General features: G+C 38.6%; 1 protein-coding gene across 3 annotated transcripts in view; it reads right to left on the bottom strand.

Annotated features, from left to right (window-relative positions):
* PRRG1 (proline rich and Gla domain 1) overlaps positions 1-25,431 on the bottom strand; it is a 139,296-nt gene that overhangs the window by 113,171 nt on the left and 694 nt on the right. The window lies entirely within an intron of this gene.

Below are 25,431 nucleotides of genomic sequence, written 5' to 3'. Positions count from 1 at the left end.
CCATCCCCTGCACATATACACACAGAAAACAACTACAAAACCTGGTCATAGTAGAAAGAAAAACAATCTTAAGGTACTGGGAAGTGAACAAAAGCATACAGGCTCTCACAGGGAACTCATACTTGGTAGGAGGAATAGAGACAGGGAGCTAAACAAATAAATTTTCATCACCATGACTTTTAGCCTAGGGCTTAGTGCAGCACTTGGGGTGAGCAGCAGTTAGAGGGGGCACACATGGGGGGTAAAAGTCATTATTCAGGCCTAGGGAACCAGAGAAGTTGAGCTGGGAAAATGCTCAAGAAGTGGAGGAATCCCAGAATGAAGAGAGCTAGAGAGGGAACCCCCCAATTTTGTCTATCCACATCTTTAAACCAAACCTTGGACCATACTGATGTAAAACAAATGCAAAGCAAAAGAACAAATTCTGAACTAAGACTACAGTTGCCACCCAGAAGGTGCAAGTGAATGAAAAGAAGCAGACAGACACTGGCTGACTGTGCACTCACTTAGAGGGGAGATGGTATGCCTGTTAGTCTGGGACCAGGTGCAGCCCACAGCAGAAGTGAGTGAACACGTATTAAAACAAAACAAAACAAACAAACAAAAAGTCATTCAGGCATTGATAACCAAATAAAAGGAATCCAAAAAATCATGAGCGTTGAAGAGAAACAGCCAAAGAGTAGATCCCTAAGTCCTGATTACCCACATCTCTGACTAAACCCTGAACAATGCTTGCACAGACTAGACTCCTAGCAGCCCATCCCAAAACAACAGATCTGAACAAAGACAAGAGCTACTGCACAAGAAAAAGTTAGCTGTTCAAACCTAGCCAGAAAAAAAAAAAAGACTAGCTGCTAAAACAAAGGAAATAATACTTATTTCGGGGAAAAAAAAACACGGTCCAGAATCTCATCACTTTAACATTCAATAATGAAGATATAATCCCAAAGTTCTCAGTATACAAAGAATCAAGAAAATATGCTATCAGGAGGAAAGAAAATCATTCTTGGCCAACTCAAAGATGAACTAGATGCTGGAATTAAAAGAGGAGAATGTTAAAGTGGCTATCATCAATGAAATACGAGGCGTATTTTTAATTCATAAAAACTTTACTTCCAGTTTCTGCTCTAGTAAAAACCTTAGAAGTCATAATTCCCATTCTTACAGCTAGAAAAAAGGTAAAAAAATGAAAATCAACAATTCCTCCTAGATCCATCAGGAGATTGACGTCACAGGGCAAACCACTGACCCCCAAATTATAGAAACAGACAGGCAGACACAGAAAATCCAACTCACCAAAGCAGAAGCCCAGAAACAGAAAAGTCCAGAACCAGTACCAGCATCATTGATTGCTGGAAGCTCAGTGTCCCAGTGTGAGAGTTAAAAACTCTAGGGACGCCCCATCTTGGGGGACCTTCACAGTGTTGTGAATTTTACCTCCAGGGGCCCTACCAGGTTCCCACAATGAAGATCAGAGAAAAATTTCTTCAGGTTTCCAAGCAGGGGTGGATAGGAGGAAAGTAGCCATTTTTTAACATGCCCAGAACATTTCTTCTTAACAAGACCTGCCCTCAAGAGACCCTAACCAATTCAATTTACCAGACACTAACCAATCCTGGGAAAGTAAAATACTCAAATTGGCTCAAAATAACCAAATACCCAGCTGGCTCTAACCCCCTCTAGCCTTCCACATGGATAAAGGGAAATACCCATTTCTAGCTCCCATTTAGCCTTCCTGTCTCACTCAATGAGAAGCACTTGTGAAGGTCACAGCCCAGGGGCAGAGGCTCACTGCAGGCCAGAGACCCAACTGTGGGATTACAGACACTTCCTCTCTTCCCACATCTTACCACATCAATATGACTCCTATATAATAACAGGGGAATACTGAAAAGAAATGGAAATAAATTCACATCTCAGACTTTATTTAAGAACAAGTCCCTAGGGGAACCCAAAGACAACAGAAGAGTCAAAAACAAAGACAAGGGAATTTTATCCTCTGATACCTACCACTACAACAAACACTAAACACAGCCTAACCTAACCTCTAGCCAGATAAAAATCAAACCTCACACTAAAAGCCTATTTACCTCAGTTCCTTTTACCTAGTACATCATGTCCATCTTTCAACAAAAAATTACAAATCATAATAAAATCAAACAAAAACAAAATGAAACAAAACCAGTCTGATGAGACAGAGAAAGCATCAGAACCATACTTAATTATGACAGAGATGTTGAAATGATCAATTCATGAAAACCCCGGCACAGAGAAACAATTGAGAAATTTTAGAACAAAAAAATATATAATTTCTGAAAAAAAAAGTCTGTAGATCGAATTTACAGCCAAATGGACATGACAGAGGAGGTAAGTGAACTTAAAGACAGATCAAAAAAAAAAAAAAATCACAAAAACTGAATAGGGAGGAAAAATGAAACAAAATGAACAGAAGCTCAGAAACCTGTTAGATGATATTAAACAGTCATAAATAAGTATAATTAAAATACCAGATGAAGAGGAAAAAAAACACATTTGAAGAAATAATGGACAAAAATTTCCCCAAAATGATGAAAGACAGAAATTCACAGATACAAGATACTAATTGAACACAAAACAGAAAAACACAGAGAAGCCCAAAGTATGTAATAAACCACTATTAGCCAAAGATAAAGAGCAAGCCTTGAAAGCAGCAAGAGAAAAATGACATATCAAAGTCAAGAGAACAATGATCCAACTAATGGTTGATTTATGAGAAACCATGAAGACTGGAACATCATATTTAAAGCACTGGGTGGGAAAATGTTACCCCAGAATTCTGTATTTAGCAAAAATATCGTTAAGGAATAAAAATGAAATAAAGATATTTCAGATAAAACTAAAAAATGGGGCGCCTGGGTGGCGCAGTCGGTTAAGCGTCCGACTTCAGCCAGGTCACGATCTCGCGGGGTCGTGAGTTCGAGCCCCGCGTCGGGCTCTGGGCTGATGGCTCAGAGCCTGGAGCCTGTTTCCGATTCTGTGTCTCCCTCTCTCTCTGACCCTCCCCCGTTCATGCTCTGTCTCTCTCTGTCCAAAAATAAATAAACGTTGAAAAAAAAATTTTTTTAAATAAAAAAAAATAAAAAAAATAAAAAAAATAAAAAGCATTTGTCACTGACAGATTGGCTCTGTAAGAAGTGCATTTGTTGGCAGAACTGCACTGTAAGAAATACTAGAAATTATTTATATGGAAAGGAAATAATACCAGATGGAACTGAGATACTCAAAAATGAATAAAGAGCATCCAAAATGGTAAATGGCTGAGTAAATGAATAAATGCAAAAGACTATTATTTTCCTCTACATTTCTTTATAAACCAAATAACTATTTAAAACTAAAACAGTGTCTTGTGTGGGTGTATGTAACAACTATAACAAAAAGGACAGGGATGTGGGCCTGTAACTTTTAAGATTTCTATGTTTTATTTCTGGTACATTAACTAATGTATTAAGTATTACATTAATTAAGTGGACTGTGAAAAGTTATGTCTGTACATTGTAATCCCTAGAGCAGCCACTACAAAAAAAAAAAAAGTACAAATAGTACAAAAAAAGAATAGCTCAAATATCAATAGAAAAAATAAAATAGAATTCTGAAAACACATTCAAATACTCTAAAGACAAAGAAGAGGAAGAGGGGAGGAAAAACAGAGATGTGTAGAAAATACAAAATAAAGGAGTAGGCCTAAGCCCGATCATGTCAGTAATTAAAGATTACCAAACTAAATGCTCCAGTGATTGTCAAAAGGCAAAAGTAAAACAAACCACACAAATATACACTGCTTACAAGACAATGATTCTAAATATAAATACACAGATTAAAAACATACCTCACAAAGAGTAAGCAAAAGGCTGGAATGACCATTAATATCACAAGACAAATTTCAAAACCAAATGTATTACCAGAGATAAAGAAGGACTCTTCATAATGATAAAAGGGTCAGTTCAACAGGAAGGCATCATCTCAAATGGGTATGCATCCCATAACAAAATTTCAAATACATGTATTAACAATCAAGAGAATTAAGGAGAGAAAGAGACAATTCCCCAGTCATAGTTGGGGACTTTAACCCCTATCTGAGGAACAGATTGAACTTGGGAGAGGGGGAAATCAACAAAGGCATAGAACTAAAGAACACTACTGGCCACTTTGACCTAGTGGATATTTATAGACCAATATACCCAATGGTGGCAGAGTACACATTCTTTTCGGGTTCACATGGTATACTTACCAGGAAAGACAATATTGTAGGTTATAAAACAAGTCTCAAATTAAAACAATGAAATCATACATAGTATGTTCTCTGACCGCAATAAAATTATAAATTAGATTACAGTTTAGGGCACAGGACCACCCTTAGATTTGTGACTCACCAGAACTCAACAGGTTATATGCATAGCTAAGATTTATCACACCAAATGGTACAAAATAAAAGCATCAGGAAAAAGACATGCAATAGGAAGAACCCAGAGAGGCCAGACATAAGCTGCTTACACATGCTTTTTCTCTAGTAGCAAAATACATAGACATGCGCAAAATATCTCTGTCCAAGGAAGGGCAGAAAGAGCATTTGAGTCAGCATTCATGGCTTCTACAGAGGGCTAGTCATGTAGGCATATCCTGCTATGCAACAGTCATGGTAACTGAAACCTGGGGCCCCAGTAATGAAACCAGGTACACATGATCAATCTGCATGTTTGTACAAAACAATTCAGACAAACAGGTACAGCACAGTCTATTGCTCCTGATGTACTAAACAAAATCAACCATTAAAATAAAAAAATTCAAAGAACCACATTCCCAGGGGTTGACCAAGAATCAACCATGCTTCCAGGTTCCCTCAGAGACATGGAGTCAGCAACCAGACCCACTGTGTTAACATTTTCGTCACGTATGTCAATATGAAAACCAAGGAAACCCAACATATTTGAAAACGAAACAATAAAACTCAAAATAATCTTTGGATAAAGAAATAAATTACAAGAGAAATTGGGCAATATTTTGAACTAAGTGGTAATGAAAATACAGCATCAAAATCTGTGAAATGCAGTTAAAAGTGCTTAGAGGGAAATTCATACCTTTAAATGTCTCCATTAAAAAAAACACTGCAAATACAGAAAAGTATTAGAGAAAAATTTCTAAAAATATATAGGTAGAAATTATCCTCCATAGTATCTTCTATTTTTTTTCAGAGCTAATGCCAGAATAGGAATGTTTTATAGATGCTTGCAGGGTAAAACATTTAGTTTCTTTGGAAAGCAAAATACTATAGACTGAAGAGGCCACAGGATCTACGAGCAGGAGGCAATTCCTGAGCAGGAACACACCATTTAAAGTACACCACTATGAATACGCCCAAACACTGTGATTATGCTTTGTTTCCTAGCACACTGAGGGGTGTGTGGTGGCAGGGGGAGGCAGGCAGCTTCAGAATTTGTGTGGTCCTTCCAGTTGTATACATAAGACTTTCTGATGAGCAGATCTTGCTATTTTCCTTGGCCTGGCAATGTGAGGAAAGGGTAATTCCGTTAGAAAGCCCTGGCTTCTATCCACCTGCAAACTGGGGACCCCATTCTGCCCAGACACAAGTATGAGGCCCAAAGAGCACACCATGGTGCATAAAGCAGCTGAGTATTTATTTGCCAGTGACAGTCCCAGTATGTCGCTTAGTCAAACATTCCCAAAGGAGCAATACGATGGCTGACAGGGCCACAAGTATTACTACTACAGCTAGTAGGCTGGCTTGGCACACTTCAATAGATTCAGCAGGGAAACAGAAAATAAGCTCAAATGGATTCAGACAATTTATTACTTACATAGACAGCAAAAGCAAAACCAGTATGCTGTCAATTTCTCTAGTTCCCACAGGATGACATCAAACAGGAAGGGCCAGATGACACAGTCCAAGCAAATGTGTCATGCTGCTGTCAAGGAGGGACCTCGAAACTGAATCCAAGCAGTTTTATAAACTTACAAAGATACTTGAAGTTATACCACACAGCATACAAGGTGGAAAGTCCTGCAACTCAGCTGAACCCAGAAGATGGGTGAGAAATGTCCTGATGGCAGTTTCCCACAAGATATGTTATGAGAAGCTGCCTATCACCCCTCACTCTAAGAAGCATCACGGCATTTTGACAAGACTTAAGTCAGATTATGGTCAAGCACTGCCCCCGTGGCCTGATGAAGACATGCAAGGCTGCCAAGGTGCAACACAGAGAAGCTTTTCTACAATATGCTGAACTTAACCTGCTTCTCTGTAAACCAAAAGTACTAGAACGATGTTCAATGCCAAGATTTCTGAAGCTCTTACTAACAGAAAACAGAGTTATCTCACCTGGGGCTTAGTTAAAAGAAAGTCATGGTGAAGTAGGATGAGTGTGAATTTTTTAACAGAATATCCTCTGTCATCTACCTGTACAGACTAATGGAGTTAACCACTCCCTACACAAGCACCCTTGAAGCAGGGGGCCTATTTGTGGGAGGTATGTGCAGCCCACAATGAAGGAAGCACTATACCAGCTATACATGACTTCCCTATCTACTCACTCTTAGTCCTACAGATACTCTTAGGGTCTGGTAATACTCCCTGGAATTAATACTGCTGCTTCTGGTTAAGCAAGGTCATTCAAAGGTTAGGGTTCTGAAACAACCAGAAACATCTACTCCAGAGAGGGCTAGAACCTTAGGTTGTAAACAAACTTGTATCAGAGCTCTCTGAGATAGTGTGCCTTAGTCCTGGCTAACTGGAGAACCTACACCAAAATGAATTTGGGGGCTCCTCGGTCCACCTCTTGATTTCGGCTCAGGTACGGAGCCCCGTGTAAGGCTCAGCGCAGAGCCTGCTTGGCAGAGACTGCTTCGGATTCTCTCTCTCCCTCTCTCTCTGCCCCTCCCCCTCCGTCTCTCATGCTTTTGTGTGTGTGTGTGTATGCGCATGTGCACTCTCTCTCAAAATAAATAAACTTTAAAAAAATGAATTTGAATTACATTTCTTTAAATACAGATATGAACAGATTATGAATGATCATACAGCAAGTAAGATTTACCTATGCCAAATGGAGGCTAGAAGTGCATTAACTTTTGATCATCTTAAAAGAATCCAGGGGCATCTGGGTGGCTCAATCAGTTAAGCTTCCAACTTCAGCTCAGGTCATGATCTCACGGTTCATGAGTTCGAGCCCCACATTGGGCTCTTTGCTGGCACTGTGGAGCCTGTTTGGGATTCCTTCTCCCTCTCTCTCTCTCTCTCTCTCTCTCTGCCCCTCCCCTACACGCTCTCTTTCTCTCAAAATAAATAATAAAAAAGTAAACTTAAAAAGAAAAAGAATCCATAGCTTCCATCAATATTACATAAGGAGTTAAACCTCTTTGGAGTAAAAAGGATGAAATATTCCTTATAAATTTCTAATATGACTATAGGAAGAGAATGCTGAAGTTTTCTTTGCCAACATTACACAAAGCATTTAACTTAATTCAAGCTGTTTGAAGATAATTCATATACTGTTTTAGGCAAATAGGTCCCACCCAGTGTGTGATGAAGGAGAAAAAAGAAGCAAAACCACATGCCATTGTAATAATGTAACAGGAAAAAAATAACACTATCAGTTGAAGTCCAGTAACTGTAGCACAAGAAGGAGAAACCATGGATAGGCCTAGAGAAGCAGGTAAGAGTTAACAGCACAATGTCACCAGGCAGGCCCTTTGTAAGGACTGGAAAGAAAAATAACTCACAAAACAACCAATGGTCTATTATCCAGCTAAGAAAGAAACGGACAATGGGAGAAAAATCCACACAAACCCTGGGAGAGTTCTGTGCAAGTGAAAGCACAATGAAGATTCAAGATAACATAACTGTCCTCATTAAGGGCTATAGATAAAGAATGGGAGAAGCTAACTCAAAGTAATTTACCAAGTCATGTGACTCCTGTAGTCAATTAAATATTTGATGAAAAATTATGAACAGTTTAATCCTAAGACTTGTATTTTACGTAAAATTTGGAAAGAGTTTTGTTATAAATGGTAATCAGACTACATTCTCTCATACCTTATGCTTGATAAAAGGAGGTAATGAAAAAGGAGCCCTTCTCCTGCCATCCCTGCTTGCATTAGCAAGGAGGAGAAGGTCAAAAGAGCACAGAAAAGCACCAAAAGACAAAAACTTCTTTGAAGGGCATGATGCAGACTCTGGTTAGCCCCTTGATTTGGAGGCCCTAAGGCTAGAACCAGGACTGCTATTTCTCCTAAAGAAAGGCTAAGGGAACGCCTTCTGTCACATTCATGCTTTTATATTCAGGCTGCTTCTTACCCAGAGGTGTTTATTCTGAATACAGAGCTTCCTTCCCCTTTAACAATATGAGACACAAAGAAGAAGCAGATATATTTGTGGGGTAGTGGATGAAACGGGAGAACAAAGGCAAAAGAAATGTAGATAAAATTAAATTTCCTTACAACTTGCATCCCATTGACAAATACTTCAGACAGGCAGAATAGGACATTCCTCACGGAACTCACAACTGCCTTAATGTTAATGCTTTGCTAGAGGCAAAAAAGCAACCTAGGTTTGACAGGAGCCAGACCTCCAGGATCCTGTCTTCTTTAAAATATGAAAATCCTTTTGGAAACTTCCTTTATCTCTGCCTCTCCCAACTTAAAAGTATATAATCAATTGCTCCTCACATCCCAGTGCAGCTCTTTCTGCCCACGGGTCCTGTCCCTGTCTCCATGCTTTAATAAAACCACCTTTTTGCACCAAAAATGTCTCAAGAATAATTTCCTGACCATTCACTCCCAGAACCCCACCGTCACATCAGCGGGCTGGGGAAGAAGTTTTATTTAAGAATTTCAGGGGTGCCTGGATGACTCTGTCGGTTAAGCATCCGACTTCACTCAGGTCACACAGTTTGTGGCTTCAAGCCCCATGTCGGGCTCAGTGCTGACAGCTCAGAGCCTTGATCCTGCTTCAGATTCTCTCTCTCTGCCCCTGCCATGCTCGCTCATCCATTCATTCTCTCTCTCTCAAGATGAATAAGCGCTGAAAAAATTTTTTTGGAAAAAAAAAAAAGAATTTCAGTTTAAGGTACACTGTCATTTATATGAGCCTGGATGATCAAGGAAAAATTCTGACTAGATACAGCTGTGGGAACTGTCAGTATGCAGAATGAAGGTGAAGTCATGGGAATGGATGGCATTATCCAGGGAAAAGGGCAGAGGTTAAGGAAGGAGTTTTAGGGACTGGATAAGAGATGCAGTAAGATGAAGTCAGTAAATGAAGCCTTCTGGAAGTAGAGTTCATCATATGATATCAATTACTTTTTGAGGGATCCAAAGGAAAAAAACACATCTTTACATCACCAGAAGGCTACTCTGACTTAAATACTTATACTTATCATCATCTGTTTTAACAGAAGACTACAGTGGATAATCTAATTAAATCAAAGACCATTTGAATGGATAATCTCATCAATACAACCAATATTTTTTTGGGGTGCCTACAGCATGCCTGCCACTGTGTTAAACACAGAGAGATTAGCCTTTCTAACTAATTTACATAGTACCCTTTCATTCATCTATTCAACATTCATTAACTACTTAATGCTTGCTAGACCATGGCTGATGCTTAAAAGGCACACATAGTAAGCATTCAATATATATTTTCTCTTCCTAAATACAATTTCACTGTGTACTCACTATGTAAAACTGAGAATGGGAAGAGGCAGCCCAAAAGCATGCTTCATGCAATGGGGCCTCCTGGAAAAAGCTCCAACACTTAGTGCAAGGGAGACTTGGATTCGAATTCCAGCTCTACCACATATCCCAAAGTGACCGGGGGCACTTAACCTCTCTGAACTGCAGTGTCCTCACTGTAAAATGGAGATATCATATACCATACAGAGTAATAAAAATAATGAAAGTAACATATCTGGTACAGCACAGAAGGGTTACTGTCATTGCTGTTACTATTCTTGTTGTTATTAAGAAAGATAATCCATGTGGCCAGGAGTGGCTTATCATTATTATTATGTTATTATTGTTATTATTATTAAAGAACATAACCCACATAGCCAAGAGTTGAGAGATGAGAAGAAAAAATAGTTCAGGAAATCTTCTGAATAATAAACTCAGTATACTCCTGTGAAAAACATAACTGCCATAAACAGGTTTGGGTTTCAAAGAAAAAATAAAATCTCACTCTACACAGGATTTGCCCCAGTCCATTCCTGGTCTTCTGAGGATCCTGATACTAGATGTTAAAGGAGACTGGAGAAGACCCACTACAGACGCCAGGAGTCCAGGAATATTCAGCATCCTGACTCCTGGTATTAGGAACCAGACAGAGACCAAGTAGATAAAGACAAAATAGATGCTCTGACCTCTAGCTCTAAGGCTGAGACTGTAGCAGAGAAGTGGCCCCACCTAAATAGTTAAGAATTGAAATGCAAAAGAGGAACTCAAATAGAAAAAGCTGAAGCCAACTCAGAAAGGTTAGGCATACACAGCCTTTGAGAAAGTGAATAGTTGGATCTACAAGGGTGGATGGGGCGTTCTGAAAGCACTGTGAAGGGCGGTGTCTATAAACTGGAGGCTTTGAGTACCTGTGGATGGGCAGATTCAAGTTAAAGACTGGTAGACCAGTAAAAGGGATATGACTATAGTGTTAGGAAAGAAGTAATAAAATCTGAACTAGGACAAGAGCAGTGGGAATGGACTGGTCAACTTTGCAAAGGTCAGTTCTATAAACTGGGTAAACATTCATAGTTTAGAGAATAAAATATACAGAAAATGGTAATAAATATTAACATCTACCATTAGCACTTTAAAGAAACTTTAAAATTCAAAGAACACATTGATTTTGCAATATAATTCATATCAATGCAACAAAAACATTTGGACACTGACATCTGAAGACTGTTTATGGGTCTAAAGAAACGTTTTCTTTAATGTTTATTTATTTAATTTGAGAGAGACTGTGAGCGGGGGAGGGGCAGAGACAAAGGGAGAGAGAGAATCCCAAGCAGGACCTGCGCTGTCAGCACAGAGCCTGACAGAAGGGCGCAATCTCACGAACCACAAGATCCTGAGCCAAAATCAAGAGCTGGACACTCAACCAACTAAGCCACCCAGTGCCCCAAGAAAATATTTTTTACTTCCATATGTAATACTATTTTCTTGATAAATCCTAAGAAAAATGAGTGAGATACTGAAGCATGATAAAACTACATGGGAAAGTAAATGTATCCTTGCCAAAATCATTACTCTGGTCCCATGAGTAAGACTAACACAGAGAGAGAAACTAGAATATATTCCATTAACTTTTTTTTTTTTTTTTTTTTGCAGTGACAGCAAATTTTAAAGCTAGGCATATGTTTCTAACTTTGCCAGCTTTCTCCCTGAAGCAAACATGTCAGAGAGGATTACTGTGGTGAGTTAGTCATATGGATTTTTTTCTCTACAAAATTGGAATGCATAACATTAGAAACCAAACCACAAAGAACAAGCATACTAGAGACAGATTGTGGCAGATATGCAGAACACATAGTGCTCTGAATAACCAGGCTTTGCCACTCAAAAAGGAAGGGTTTAATTACCTAGGATTCCAGAAAATAACAAACACCTTCTAAGACACAATTTTGAAAGAAGAGAGAAAATAAAATATAAGAAATCTTACTCCAAGTCAGGGACATAAAAGATAACACATTTTCCTAAAGAAACCCTAGGTTCTAAATTCTGAGGCACTAAACCTAGGAAGTTCACATTGTCATTTAAATTATGACCCATTTAAATGCCAAGCCTTTCAAGAAAATAATGAGGGCTATCAAAAATTCATCATTAGTATCTGAATGAGCTTGAAAATAAGTATACCAATTATTACCACCCAATAATGGAGAAAGCAAAGCAACCATTGAGCATTTTTAAAAGCTTTGATTATCCCTGTCTTCTGGTACCTTATTTGATTCTCACTTCATTATGCTTAATAACATTCTTTTTTTCCTCAATAACATTCTTGAGTATTTAAACTTCTCTTTTATAAAAGGTAAAACTAGTATACATGCTCCTTACACAGCAAAGGTGTTCAGTAAAGGCTGAATTACAGTTTGACATATATTGCATAAAGCCATTTCTTTAGGACTCTAATAAAAGTCCACTTCTACTGACAATACTATTTCTATGGTTCCCAGGGTTTTCAGGATAACCAAATTACTATGTCATTGTGGAAAAGGTGTTACAACAGCAAGAAGCTGTCTTCTAAGCCCTGTGAACAGGGGGAATAAATTCAAAACAAAACATCTGAGTTATTACTTCCTGTCAAAAGCTCTGAAAAAAAGTTACCTTATTACTCCCCTACATACCTAAGTGAGCACACATACATGTACACATGTGCACCAATTTGTCCTTTCAATTTTACCTTACCAAAAAATTACCTATATATAATAACCTACAACTAAAAATGCAATGTGAGAAATTTTACAAGACTATCTTGCTAATATTTTATTCAAATACCATCTTCAATTTACTATATTGACGACAATATCCATTTTAAATATAAAGTAACTTGTTTCCTCCAAGCCCCAGTTCTGGAAAATGATACTTGGCAAAGGATAGTTTCCCATATCCTTCCTATTCCAGCAGAAAATCTATACAGATTACCTGAGGTATACAAAGCATACTGAGCAGTTGAAAATGGGCTGAACTAGAACCTTATTATTACTCCAAGTACAGTCTATGGGGAAAAAAAACATCAGCATCACATGAAACCTGGTTAAAAAAGCAGAATCTAGGATACATCCCAGACTTGCCAAATCAGAATCTACATTTTAACAAGATCCGTAAGGGATACACATTCGCATCAATGTTTGAGAAGTATCAAACTAATGAATTTATCCCACAAACATAATGATGAGCAAAAGGATATATATACACGGGCACCTGGGTGGCTCAGTCAGTGAAGTGTCCGATCCTCAGTTTTGGCTCAGGTCATGATCTCACTCTTTGTGAGATTGAGCCCCTACATCAGGCTCTGCCTTGACAGCGCAGAGCCTGCTTGGGATTCTTCTCTCTCTCCCCCATCTCTCTGCCCCTCCCACTCCTTCTCTCTCTTGCTCTCTTTCTCTCTCTCTCAAAATAAATAAACTCAAAAAAAGATGTATATACACATGATCCCATTTATATAAAGGTTGAAACAGGCAAAAAACAAACAAACCCACTAATATTACAGACAATTAAATGATAAAAGTCTCAAGAAAAGCAACAGGGAACTTCTAGTTTCCAGGCTGGCACATAAGGAGCTCAGAAGTCACAACTCTCTCTTAGTTAACAGGTAAAAAGTTGATCAAACTGAAAATCCAACACTTCTTAAGTCCATCAGAGAAGTGAGATCACAGGGCAAACTGCTGCCCCCAAACTGGAAAGACAAGCAAATACAGAGTAAGAGAACCTAAACAAGCAGAAATCCAAAAGCAGAAATCTCAGAGGTAACCGTGCCAAGGTAGGACAACCTGAACTGTAAGTGATGAATTGTTGGAGGTGGCAGTATAGACAAGTAGGAGAGGTAAACTCTTCAGGTGGACCCAGTCATGGGGGGGGGAGGCCACACTTTTGTGAGATTTACCTTCAGAAGCTAGACCTGGTTCCCACATTAAATAGTGAAGAAAAATTCCCTTGTGCTTCCAGGGCAGGGAGGGAAAAGGGAGTCTTTTTGAAATATGCCAGAGCACTCTGTTCTTCGCAACAAGGACTTCCCTCAGAAGACCCTATTTTACCAGAACCTAACAAGACTCAAACCTACTAGAGAGAGGAGAAATACACAACTCCAGCCCCCCCCTGCCCCGCCCCCAGAAATACCACCACCTAAGGGGGAAAAAATACTGAGAAGCACTGGTGAAGTTCACGGTACAAGCATTACAAGCTCACCAAACACTGAGACCAAATCACAGAACTATACACTTCCCCTACCCCCACACCTTACTACAACATTACTAAAGGCCTATCTACCATAGTTGCTTTTACCCAATACATCATGTCTACCCTTCAACAAAAAATTGCAAGGCATATGAAAAGGCAAAACACAGTTTGAAGAGACTGAACAAACATCAGAACTAGAGTCAGATATGGCAGAAATGTTGGAAATTTCAGACCAGGAATTTTAAAATATTAGGATTAATATGCTATTTGTTTTAATAGAAAAAATAAGCAACATGTGGGGCGCCTGGGGGGCTCAGTCAGTTAAGCGTCCAACTTCCGCTCAGGCCATGGTCTCACAGTTTATGAGTTCCAGCCCCGCGTCAGGCTCTGTGCTGACAGTGCAGAGCCCGGAGCCTTCTTTGGATTCTGTGTCCTCCCCTCCTCTCCCTGCCCCTCTCATGCTCATGCTCTCTGTATCTTGATAATAAACATTAAAAAAAAATTTTAAGCAACATGTAAGAATAGATGTAATATAACCAGAGAGATGGAACTGCTAAGAAAGAATTTTTTAAAATACTACCAATCAAAAATGCTGTAAAAGAAATAAAGAATGCCTTTGATGGATCATTAGTAGATGGGACATGGCTTGGAAACAATCTCTAAACTTGAAAATAGGAGAAAAGAAATTTCCAAAACAGAAAAGGAAAGAGAAAAAAGACTGAAAAAAAAAATCCAAGAACTGTGGGACAAGTACACAGGGTAACATATGCATAATGAGAATATCAGAAAGTGGAAGTAAAGACAGGAATAGAAGCAATATCTGAAGCAATAATGACTGAGACTTTCTCCAGTAAATGTCAGATACCAAATCACAGATTCAGGAAGCTCAGAGAACACCAAGCAGGATAAATGTTAAAACAACAAACAAATAACATGTAGGCAATCATTGTCAAACTGCAAATATCAAAGATAAAAAATATTGAAAGAAGCGGGGGGGGGGGAACACCTTGCCTCTAGAGGAGCACAGGTAAAAATTGCAACCAACTTTCTCTCAAGCACCACACAAGCAAGAGAGTAAAGTGAAACATTCATTAGTGTTGAGAGAAAAAACACACGCCAACACAATTTTGTACCCTGAAAACTTATTTTTCGAAAAGGAAGGAGAAATAAAGACTTTCTCAAACAAAAATTGAGGAAATTTTTTTGCCAAGTACATCTGCCTGGCAAGATATGTTAAAAGAAGTTTAGAGAGAAGGAAAATAATATAGGTCTGATATACATAAAGAAAAAAGAACATAAAAAAATTAATAAAGTAAAACTAAAAAACTTTAATTTTTCTTATTCTGAATTGATCTAAAAGATGATTTGTTCAAAATAGCGACGATGCATTCAATTATGAGTGGTTATATATATAATATGCTTATGGAGAACTGGTATGAATGACAACAATGATACAGGCATGGGAAAGATAAATTTGGAATATTCTGTTATTATAAGGTACTTGAATTACTCATGAAGTGGCACAGTATTATTCAAAAGTAGAATTGGAGTAGTTGGAAATATGCATTTTGCAAATGCTAGGGCAACCACTAAAAAAATCTTTTAAAGAGCATAATTAATATGCAAGGAAATGAGAGAAAATGGAATCATAAAATGCTCAATTAAAACCACAACAAAAGATACTGGGGTGCCTGGGTGGCTCAGTTGGTTAAGCATCCAACTACTGATTTTGGTTCAGGTCATGATCTCACTGTTCGGGGGTTGGAACCCCACATTGGGCTCCACGCTGACAATGTGGAACCTGCTTGGGATTTTTCTCTCTCTCCCCCTCCCGCCCTCTCAAAAACAAACTTAAAAAAAAAAAACACAAAAGGCAAAAAAAAATGTGGAAGATAAAAACAAAGAACAAGGGCAACAAATACAAACCAGTAACAATACAGTAGATATGAATCCAACAATGATCTAAATATACCAATTAAAAGAGAATGTCAGAGTGGAAAAAAAACAAAACCCAATTAAATGCTGTCTATAAGAAAACCATTTTAACTACAAAGAGACATATTGATTAGAAGTAAAGGGATGGTTGTATTAACTAGAATTTAAATAAAAATTTGAAAATAAATAAATAAATAAAAGCAAAGGGACAGAGAAAGATATACCATGCTATCAACCAATCAAAAGAAAGCAGGAGTAGCTTATGTGAATTTCAGATACAGTAGACTCAGGGCAAAGAAAGTTATCAGAGATCAAGAGGATCATTACATAATGATAAAGGGGTCAATTCTCCAAGAAGACAAAACAATCCTTAATGTGTATGCACATAACAATGGGATGTCAAACTATATGAGGCAAAAACTGACACAACTGTAAGGAGAAATAGAATAATCTCCTATTATAGTTGCAGACTTCAATACCCTTCTAACAGAAATGGACAGACTAGGCAGGCAAAAATTCAGTAAGTACATAGTTGAACTCAACAGCACTATCAATCAATTGGATATAATTAATATCTACAGACTACTTCATCCAACAGCAGCAGAATTCATGTTTTTCTCCAGTTCAATGGAATATGCACCAAGACAGACCACATCCTATGAGATTAAAAATACCTTAACAAATTTAAAATAATAGAAATCATTCAATGTCTATTCTCAGACTACAATGGAATTAAACTAGAAATCAATAACGGTAAGATAACTGAAAAAATCTCAGAATACAAAGCAGTTAAGCAACTTCTAAATAACACACGGATCAAAGAACTCTCAAGAGAAATTAACAATATTTTTAACTAAATGAAAATGAAAATACCACTTATCAAATACTGTGAGATGCAGTGAAAGGAGTGCTTAGAGGGAAATTTACAGCATTGAATATATATATTAGAAAAAAAGTTCTAAAATCAACCATCTAAGCTTCCACCTGAGAAAACTAGAAAAAGGGCAAATTAAAAGCAAAAAGATAATAATAAAAATTAGATAGCAATTAAATGGAAAACAAGAAATCAATAGAGAAAAAAAACAAAACCAAAACCTGATTCTCTGAAAAGATAAAATCAATAAACCACTAGCCAGGCTAAGAGAAGACACAAATTACAGTATCAGAAATGAAAGAAGAGACATCACTACAGATCACACAGACATTAAAAGGTTAATAAAGGATTATTATGAACAAATCTATGTCTACGAATGTGCTAACCTATACGAATTGAATGGATTCTTTACAAGATACAATCTGCCAAAACTCACACAAGGAAAAAATAGACAATATGAACAGGCCTATATCTATTTAAAAAAATGAATCCATAATTAATAACCTTCCAAAACAGAAAGCAGTAAGACCAGATGGACTCATCTGTGAATTCTATCAAACACTCAAGGAAACATTATACCAATTCTCTACAACCTCTTCCAGAAGACAGAAACCAAGAGAATATTCCTTTCTCATGAGGCCAGAATTACCCTAATACCAAAACCAGGCAAAGACATTACAAGAAAACTATAGACCAATATCACTCATGAATATATCATGCAAAAATAACAAAATATTAGCAAATAAAATCCAACAGTGTATAAAAAGAATTACAGAGGCATCTAGGTGGCTCAGTTGGTTAAGTGTCCAACTTGATTTCAGCTCAGGTCATGATCTCACTATCATGAGATCAAGCCTTGTGTTGGGCTCTGCACTGACAGCCCAGAACCTACTTGGGATTCTCTCTCCCCCTCTCTCTGGTCCTCCCTCACTCTCACTGTCTCAAAATAAATAAATAAACTTAAAAAAATTTTTAATTAAAATAAAACAAAAAATGGTTTGACTTACTTTAAAAAAAAAAATTATACACCATGACCAAGTGAGATTTATCTCAGGTATGCATGGTTGTTTCAACAAAGACTAATTAATGTAATCCATTACATCAACATGCTAAAACAGAAAAATCATATGATTATACCAATAGATGCCAAAAAAGTATTTGACAAAATTTAGATCCCATTCATGGTTAAAACAAAGAAACAAAAATAACCTCTCAGTAAATAGAGGTTCTCAACTTGTTAAGAACACCTTAACAAAAAACATACACCTAACATCATACCTAATAGTGAAAAACTCAAAATTTTCCCACTATCAGGAACAAGACAATAATGTCCCTCTCACCACTCCTTTTCAACACCATACTGGAAGTCCTAACTAATGCAATAAGAAAAGTAAATAAAAGTTACACAGATAGGGAAATAAATTAAACGGTCTTTGTTCCCAGATGACATTCTCATCAATATAGAAAATCCGGAAGAATCAACAAAAAATTCCTGGAACTAATAAGAAATTATAGCAATGTTGTATAAGATTAATATATAAAAATTAATCAGTTTCCTATATACATCAATAAGTCAGTGGAATTTGAAATTAAAAATACACTACCATTTACATCAGCACCCTTAAAATGAGTTATGTATAAACCTAACAAAGTATGTACAGAATCTTTAAGGAAAACTTCAAAACTGTGATGAAAGATATCAACGAAGAACTACATAAATGGAGAAATATTTCATGTTCATGGATAGAAGGACTCAGTATTGTTGAGATGTCAGCTCTTTCCAAATTGACCAATAGTTTCAACACAATCCTAATCAAAATCTAACAAGTTATTTTGTGGATAATTACAATCCTACTCCAATATTTATATGGATAGGCAAAAGACCTAGAACAGCCAACTCAATATTAAAGGAGAATAAAGTCACAAGACTGACACTACCTTATATTTACAGATTTATTAAAAGGTACAGTAATCAAGACTGTGGTATTGGTAAAGAATACTAAGACATGAATGGAATAGAAAAGAGAGCCCAGAAATAGACCCAGACAAATACAGTCAACTGTTGACAAAGGAGTAAAGGCAATACAATGGAACAGTCCTTTCACCAAATGACCTGGAACAACTGGACATCCACTTACGCACACACAAAAAAGAATCTAAACACAGACTTTCCACCCTTCCCAAAATTTAACTCAAAATGGATCACAGACTAAATGTAAAATGCAAAACTATAAAACTCCTAGAAGATAACACAGAAGAAAACCTAATTGACCTTGGGTATGGTGATGACTTTTAAATACAACACTAAAGGCATGATCTGTGGGAAGAAGTCATTGATAAGTTGGATTTCATTAAAATTAGAAATTTCTGCTCTGTGAGAGGCAATGTCAAGAGGACAAGGCACAGACTGAGAGAAAAGATTTCCAAAATAGACATGTGATGGAGCATTACCCAAAGAACTCCTAAAACAATAAGAAAATGAACAACCTGATTAAAAAATGGGCAAGGGACCTAAAAAGAAACCTCATCAGGGGCGCCTGGGTGGCTCGGTAGGTTAAGTGGCCAACTTCGGCTCAGGTCATGATCTCACGGTCAGTGAGTTCAAGCCCCGCGTCGGGCTCTGTGCTGACAGCTCAGAGCCTGGAGCCTGTCTCAGATTCTGTGTCTCCCTCTCTCTGACCCTCCCCTGCTCATGCTCTGTCTCTCTCTGTCTCAAAAATAAATAAACGTTAAAAAAAAATTAAAAAAAAAAAAAAGAAACCTCATCAAAGAAGATAAACAGCAAGTAAACATATGAAAAGATGTCCAATAGGGCGCCTGGGTGGCTCTGTCGGTTAAGCATCTGACTTTGGCTCAGGTCATGATCTCACAGTTTATGAGTTTGAGCCCCACGTCCAGCTCTGGGCTGATGGCTTGGAGTCTGGAGCCTGCTTTGGATTCTGTTTCTCCCCTACTCAAGCTCTGTCTCTGTCTCTCTCACAAAAATAAATAAACATTAAAAAAAATTTAAAAAAAAGAAAAGATATTCAATACCATATGTCATTAGTGAATTTCAAATGAAAACAATGAGATACCCCTACACACTTATCTGAATGGCTAAAATCCAAAACACTGACAAAACTAAATGCTGGTAGAAATGTGGAGCAACAGGAATTCTCATTGTGAGGGAGAATGCAAAATGGTACAGCCATTTTGAAATACAGTCCGGCTGTTTCTTACAAAAGCAAACATACTGTTAAAATAGGATCCAGCAATTGTCCTCCATAGTATTTACCCAAAGGAGTTAAAAACTCATGTCCACATAAAAACCTGCACACAGATGTTTAGAGCATCTTTATTCACAATTGCCAAAGCCTGGGAGGAACCAAGATGTCTTTCAGTAGATTGATGGATAAATAAATTGTGGTGCATCCTGACACTGGAATGTGAATCAGCACTAAAAAGAAATGAGCTATCGAGCCATGCAAAGACATGGAGAAACCTTAATTACATACTACTAAGTGAAAGAAGCCAATAGGAAAAGGCTACATACTATGATTCCAACTATATGACATTATGGAAAAGGCAAAACTATGGAGACAGTAAAAAGATCAGCGGTTGCCTGGGGACAGGAGAGGTTGGGGCGGGTGGTGGTGGGGGGGAGGAGGTGAGGTAGTGAGGTAGATAAATAGAATACAGAATTTTTTTAGGGCAGTGAAACTATTCTGTATGATACCACAGTAGATACAGTCATTAAACATTTGTTCAAACCCACAGAGTGTAAAACACTGCGAGTAAACCTTAAACTATGGACTTCAGATGATAAAAATGTGTCAAAGCAAGAATGGGGTGCCTGGGTGGTTCAGTCAGTTAAGCACCCAAATATTGATTTTTCCTCAGGTCAGGATCCCAGGGTCATGGGATCCAGCCCTGCATGGGGGGGGCTCCATGATGAGCTTAAAATTCATTCTTTCTTTCTTTCTTTCTTTCTTTCTCTCTCTCTCTCTCTCTCTCCCCCCACCTCTGTCCCTCCTCCCCACCCCCCCTCCACCCTGCTTGTGCTCCTGAGTGCACGCTCTCGCGGGCGCGCGTGCTCGCGCTCTCGCTCGCTCTCTCTCTGTCTCTCTCTCTCTCCCTAAAATAAAAAACAAAATGTGTCAATGTAAGTTCATCAATTGTAACAAATGTACCTCTGTGTTGCAGGATGTTGATGTGGAGGAGGTTGTTTGTGTCTAGGGACGGGGGGGGGGGGGGGGGGGGGGGGGGGGGGATATGGGAACTCTCTGTATGTTATGCTTAATTTTGCTGTGAACCTAAAGTCCTCTAAAAGTAGTTCATTAATATTTTTTTAAAGCAAAGGAGTGTCCTCTTCTCTTTCCTTGTAATGATTTGATCCATTCCCAGAGCTTCCTGTCTACACATACCTCTCTCCTGAATTCCACCCACATATCAAAGTCATCTTGAACTCAGCATGCACAGTACTGAACTTTTTATTCATTTATTTATTTTAGATAAAGCACACTCAGGAGCAAGGGAAAGGGGCAAAGGGATGGAGAGGGGGAAAGGGAGGGAGGGAGGGAGGAAGGGAGGCAGGGGAGGGGATGGGAAGGGCAAGGGCGAGGGCGAATCTCAAGCAGGCTCCATATTCAGCACAGAGCCAACAAGGGACTCAATCCCACAACCCTGGGATTATGACCTGAGCCAAAATCAAGAGGCACTCAACCCAGTGAGTCACCCAGGTGCCTCCATACTGAATTCCTGATCCTCCTCCTCTCAAAGTTTCTCCTCCTACAATCTTCCACATCTCACTAAATGGCTACTCCATCCTTCCAATTGCTCAGATCAAAATCTTGGACTCATCTTTTGTCACCCTTCCAATTTTACTTACAATTAAGTGAGCATTATTGTGATTATTGTGACACTGATGTTTGAGAACCACTGTGTTAAGCCACCTGTTTTAGATAATCCCTCCCTGTTTTAGGAAGGATCTACAAATACAGAACTAGAGTTTGAACAGTGTAGGAGATGTCAATACAACCACATTTAAAAATTTTTTTTAATGTTTTATTTGTAAGAGAGAGAAAGAGACAAAGTGTGAGTGGGGGAGGGACAGAGAGAGACGGAGACACAAAATCCAAAGCAGGATCCAGGCTCTGAGCTGTCAGCACAGAGCCCGACGCAGGGCTTGAATTCCACAAACTGCAAAATCATGACCTGAGCTGAGGTCGGACTCCTAACCAACTGAGTCACCCAAGTGCCCCAATACAATCACATTTTGGAATTAACTGCTACTGAAATTATATTCCTCATAAGAAATGGCAATTACAAATAACAATAGTACGTGGGGCACCTGGGTGGCTCAGTCAGTTAAGCATCTACTTCAGCTCAGGCTCAGGTCATGATCTCACTGTTAGTGTGTTCGAGCCCTGCATAGGGCTCTGTCCTGACAGTTCAGAGCCTGGAGCCTGCTTCAGATTCTGTGTCTCCCTCTGTCTCTGTGACCCTCCCCCACTCACACTCCATTTCAATCTCTCAAAAATAAATAAACATTGAAAAAAATTAAAAAAAACAAATAACAATAGTACCATTTTTAGGGCAATTAGTATGTGTTAAACATTATAAACTGTAATATTCCTGACCTCACTTACCATGTAAATATTATAACCATCATTTTTATAAATGAAGAAACTGACAAAGTTTAACAAATGCCTCCATATTCCATGCCCTTGATGATCATATTGTATCCTGCACAGAGTGGGAAAGAGAGTCTTGGACAGACCCTAAGAAGATGGCTCAGTGGAAGTGGCTGGGGTTGTCTCGACAAAGAATGAGAGGAAAAAAATAGAAATATGAAGAGGAACTCTAGGTGAAGAAAGTTTAAAAAGGAAGACTTGGGGCTCCTGGGTACCTCAGTCAGTTAAGTGACTGACTTAATTTGGGCTTAGGTCATGACCTCACAGTTTGTGGGATGGAGCCCCAAGTAGGGCATGGAGCCCACTTGAAATTCTCTCTCTCCCTCTCTCTCTGCCCCTCCCCCTGCTCACAAACTCTCTCTCTCAAAATAAATAAATAAACTTAAAAAAAAAAGGAAGCCTTAACCACATTGGTTTGGAGTATCTTTTTCAGTAAGCGAGTCTAAAGGCCACAAAGGATGTATGTAGAACTTTATTTGTTTATTTTTGAGAAAGAGAGCTCATGCGCACATACATGAGTGTGAGCAGGAGATGGGCAGAGGGGAGGGAGAAAGAGAATCCCCAGCAGGCTCCACACCTGCCTAACCAGCTGAGCTACCCAGGAGCACCCCCCAATCTTTTTTGGCAGAGCTTTTTTTTAATGTTTATTTATTTTTGAGAGAGAGAAGGAGGGGCAAAGAGAGAAGGAAAGAGAGAATCCCAAGCACTGATAGCGCACAGCCCGATGTGGGGCTCCAACTCAAGAAACATGAGATCATGACCTGATCCAAAATCAAGAGTCGGTAGCTTAACCGACTGAGCCACCCAGGTGCCCCTGTAGAACTTCTTTTAAAAAGTTTCATGCCCCTGTAGAACTTCTTTTAAAAAGTTTCATGGACTCTACTCATCCTTTCTGAGACCCAAGGTTTTCTCATAAAAACCAGGTACTAACTTGAAGTGTTTGGGGGTGAACAATGGTTAACATTATTTTTTTTTTTAAGTGACAGAAAGAAAAACTTCACATTTAGATCAAGAGGGAACAAAATGAAAGGAGTAAAATAGAAGTCAGTTATCCGCTTTGCTGGGATGAGACAGACTAACCAAGTAGCCCATCTTGACTCATTTTCAGACTCGTGTGAATTCTACTCACTTCTAAACTGAGTGATCATTTTGTTCATGATATTGTCTCCAGTCAGTAAATCTACTGAGGAGATGAAAGCTAGGTAGGGGGTGATGAGCTTGAGTGGTAGGGAGCAAAGGGAAGATAATTCCTTTCAAGAGCCAAAGGTGACTGTAAAGACAATGATGATGGTAGACTTAAGACAGATGTCAAAAACAGGCTGCAGAAATAGTGGGGCCAAGCCTATTGAGGGTACTACCACATGAAGAGGCCCATTAGCCAAATGTTCAAACCACCTTAAGATTTATAAGTATTCCTTCTAAACACAACTGATTAGACTCTCTAATTGGTCTAATAGGTTAGTTTCTTTAGTTACATTATTAGCCTTCAGAGGATACCATCTGGCCAGCTTGATTCACTTGCAAATTCCTAAATTACAGCAGTACCCAGTTAGTGTCTTTCTACAAAAGATTAATCTTCAGTTTTATGTTGGACTTTTCACTAGTTTCAGTATCAGAAGCTGACCTGTTTGAAATTTTGCCCTTTTCTGATGCCTATTTTGCCTATATTTGCAAAGCTTTTCCACCTCTTTTAGAAGGATAAACCAGACTAATAAATGGGGACTTATTGCCACACTTTTTCTTATCCACATTCCAAATAATGTCATTCAATTACAGATAATTTCAGTATTCTGCATTTCTTTTATTATCCCATTAACTTTACACAATATGAATTATCTTCTAACAGCATTTATTAACATCTACATGTAAGTGCATTTATTAGGCACTTAATACATACCCAGAAGCCCTAGGTTTTGGGGTAGCACAGAAGACTGAGGTTCTAGTTCCAAGAGAGAAATAAGACCAGTGGTATTAGTTTAACAGAAAAGAGGGCGATTAATTCATTCTGGGAGAGTTTGCAAATTTTTCCAAGAAAAATTTGGGCTGAGTCTGAAAGGAGGAACAAGGGTTCATTAAGCACTGGAAAAGGAAAAGGTATCCGTAACACCTCCCTCCCCAAAATTGGTAATGTTCATGGAATTTAACTTAAAATAACAGGAAAAGAAAGAGTAAAATGACAACACATGAAGAAATCCTATTCACTTTGGGGGTGGGGGTGCCTTTAAACACTTTAGATCTGAAAGTTAAATGTTTATGAAACAGGATTCACAATCAAGGGAAAGGGGTGGAGGAGGAAGAAGTTGTTTGTTTTGTTGTATTAAGTTAAACAGATGAGTAAAAAAATCAACATTTATGCTTGAAAACACACATACTACTTTTCATAAAGACTCTAATTTTGCAAATGAAAGCCCTGGAACCTTATCCAATATCACAGTATTTGCCCTAGTGTTTTATATTCTCAGTATCATTTGTAAGGGTTCTAAAGTGAGTCTATCCAAGAACTTGGCAACACCTTCACACACACACATCCAATAATTCCCTCTTGATTGAAACAATCAACAGCACCCTAATCTCCTCACTTCCCCTGACTTGCACACCTTCACATCCTTCAAAGTCTGGCTTTATTTATACTATGACTACCAGAAGGCATTAATTTAGCTCTAAGTTTTGACACTCCACCTCTTCACCCTTTCGTTCAATTATTTCCTCTTCGATTTCATTAGTTTCGTTTTTCTCCTTCTGAAGGGACACTTAGAAAATACATCAACAGCACAGTTACAAAACCAACGGCTGCAGCCAGAGTCCGAACACACACTGATTTCCAATCATATCCCTCTTGAGGCTGTTCTTACCACTGATCAAAATCAGCGGACCAGGAAGAAGGAAAAAGCTGAGGCAGGAAGGTTGTTCCCTTCCTTCCACTCCCTCCACGCCGGCCCCCGCCCCCGTCCCCCAGGACCACACCGCGACCTCGTACGCGCCCCCCTCCCACTGACCCGCCCCGCTGTCACC

This window comes from Prionailurus viverrinus, chromosome X (genome assembly GCF_022837055.1).
Source record: "Prionailurus viverrinus isolate Anna chromosome X, UM_Priviv_1.0, whole genome shotgun sequence".
NCBI lineage: Eukaryota > Metazoa > Chordata > Mammalia > Carnivora > Felidae > Prionailurus > Prionailurus viverrinus.
This window is presented reverse-complemented; position numbering and strand designations above follow the sequence as displayed.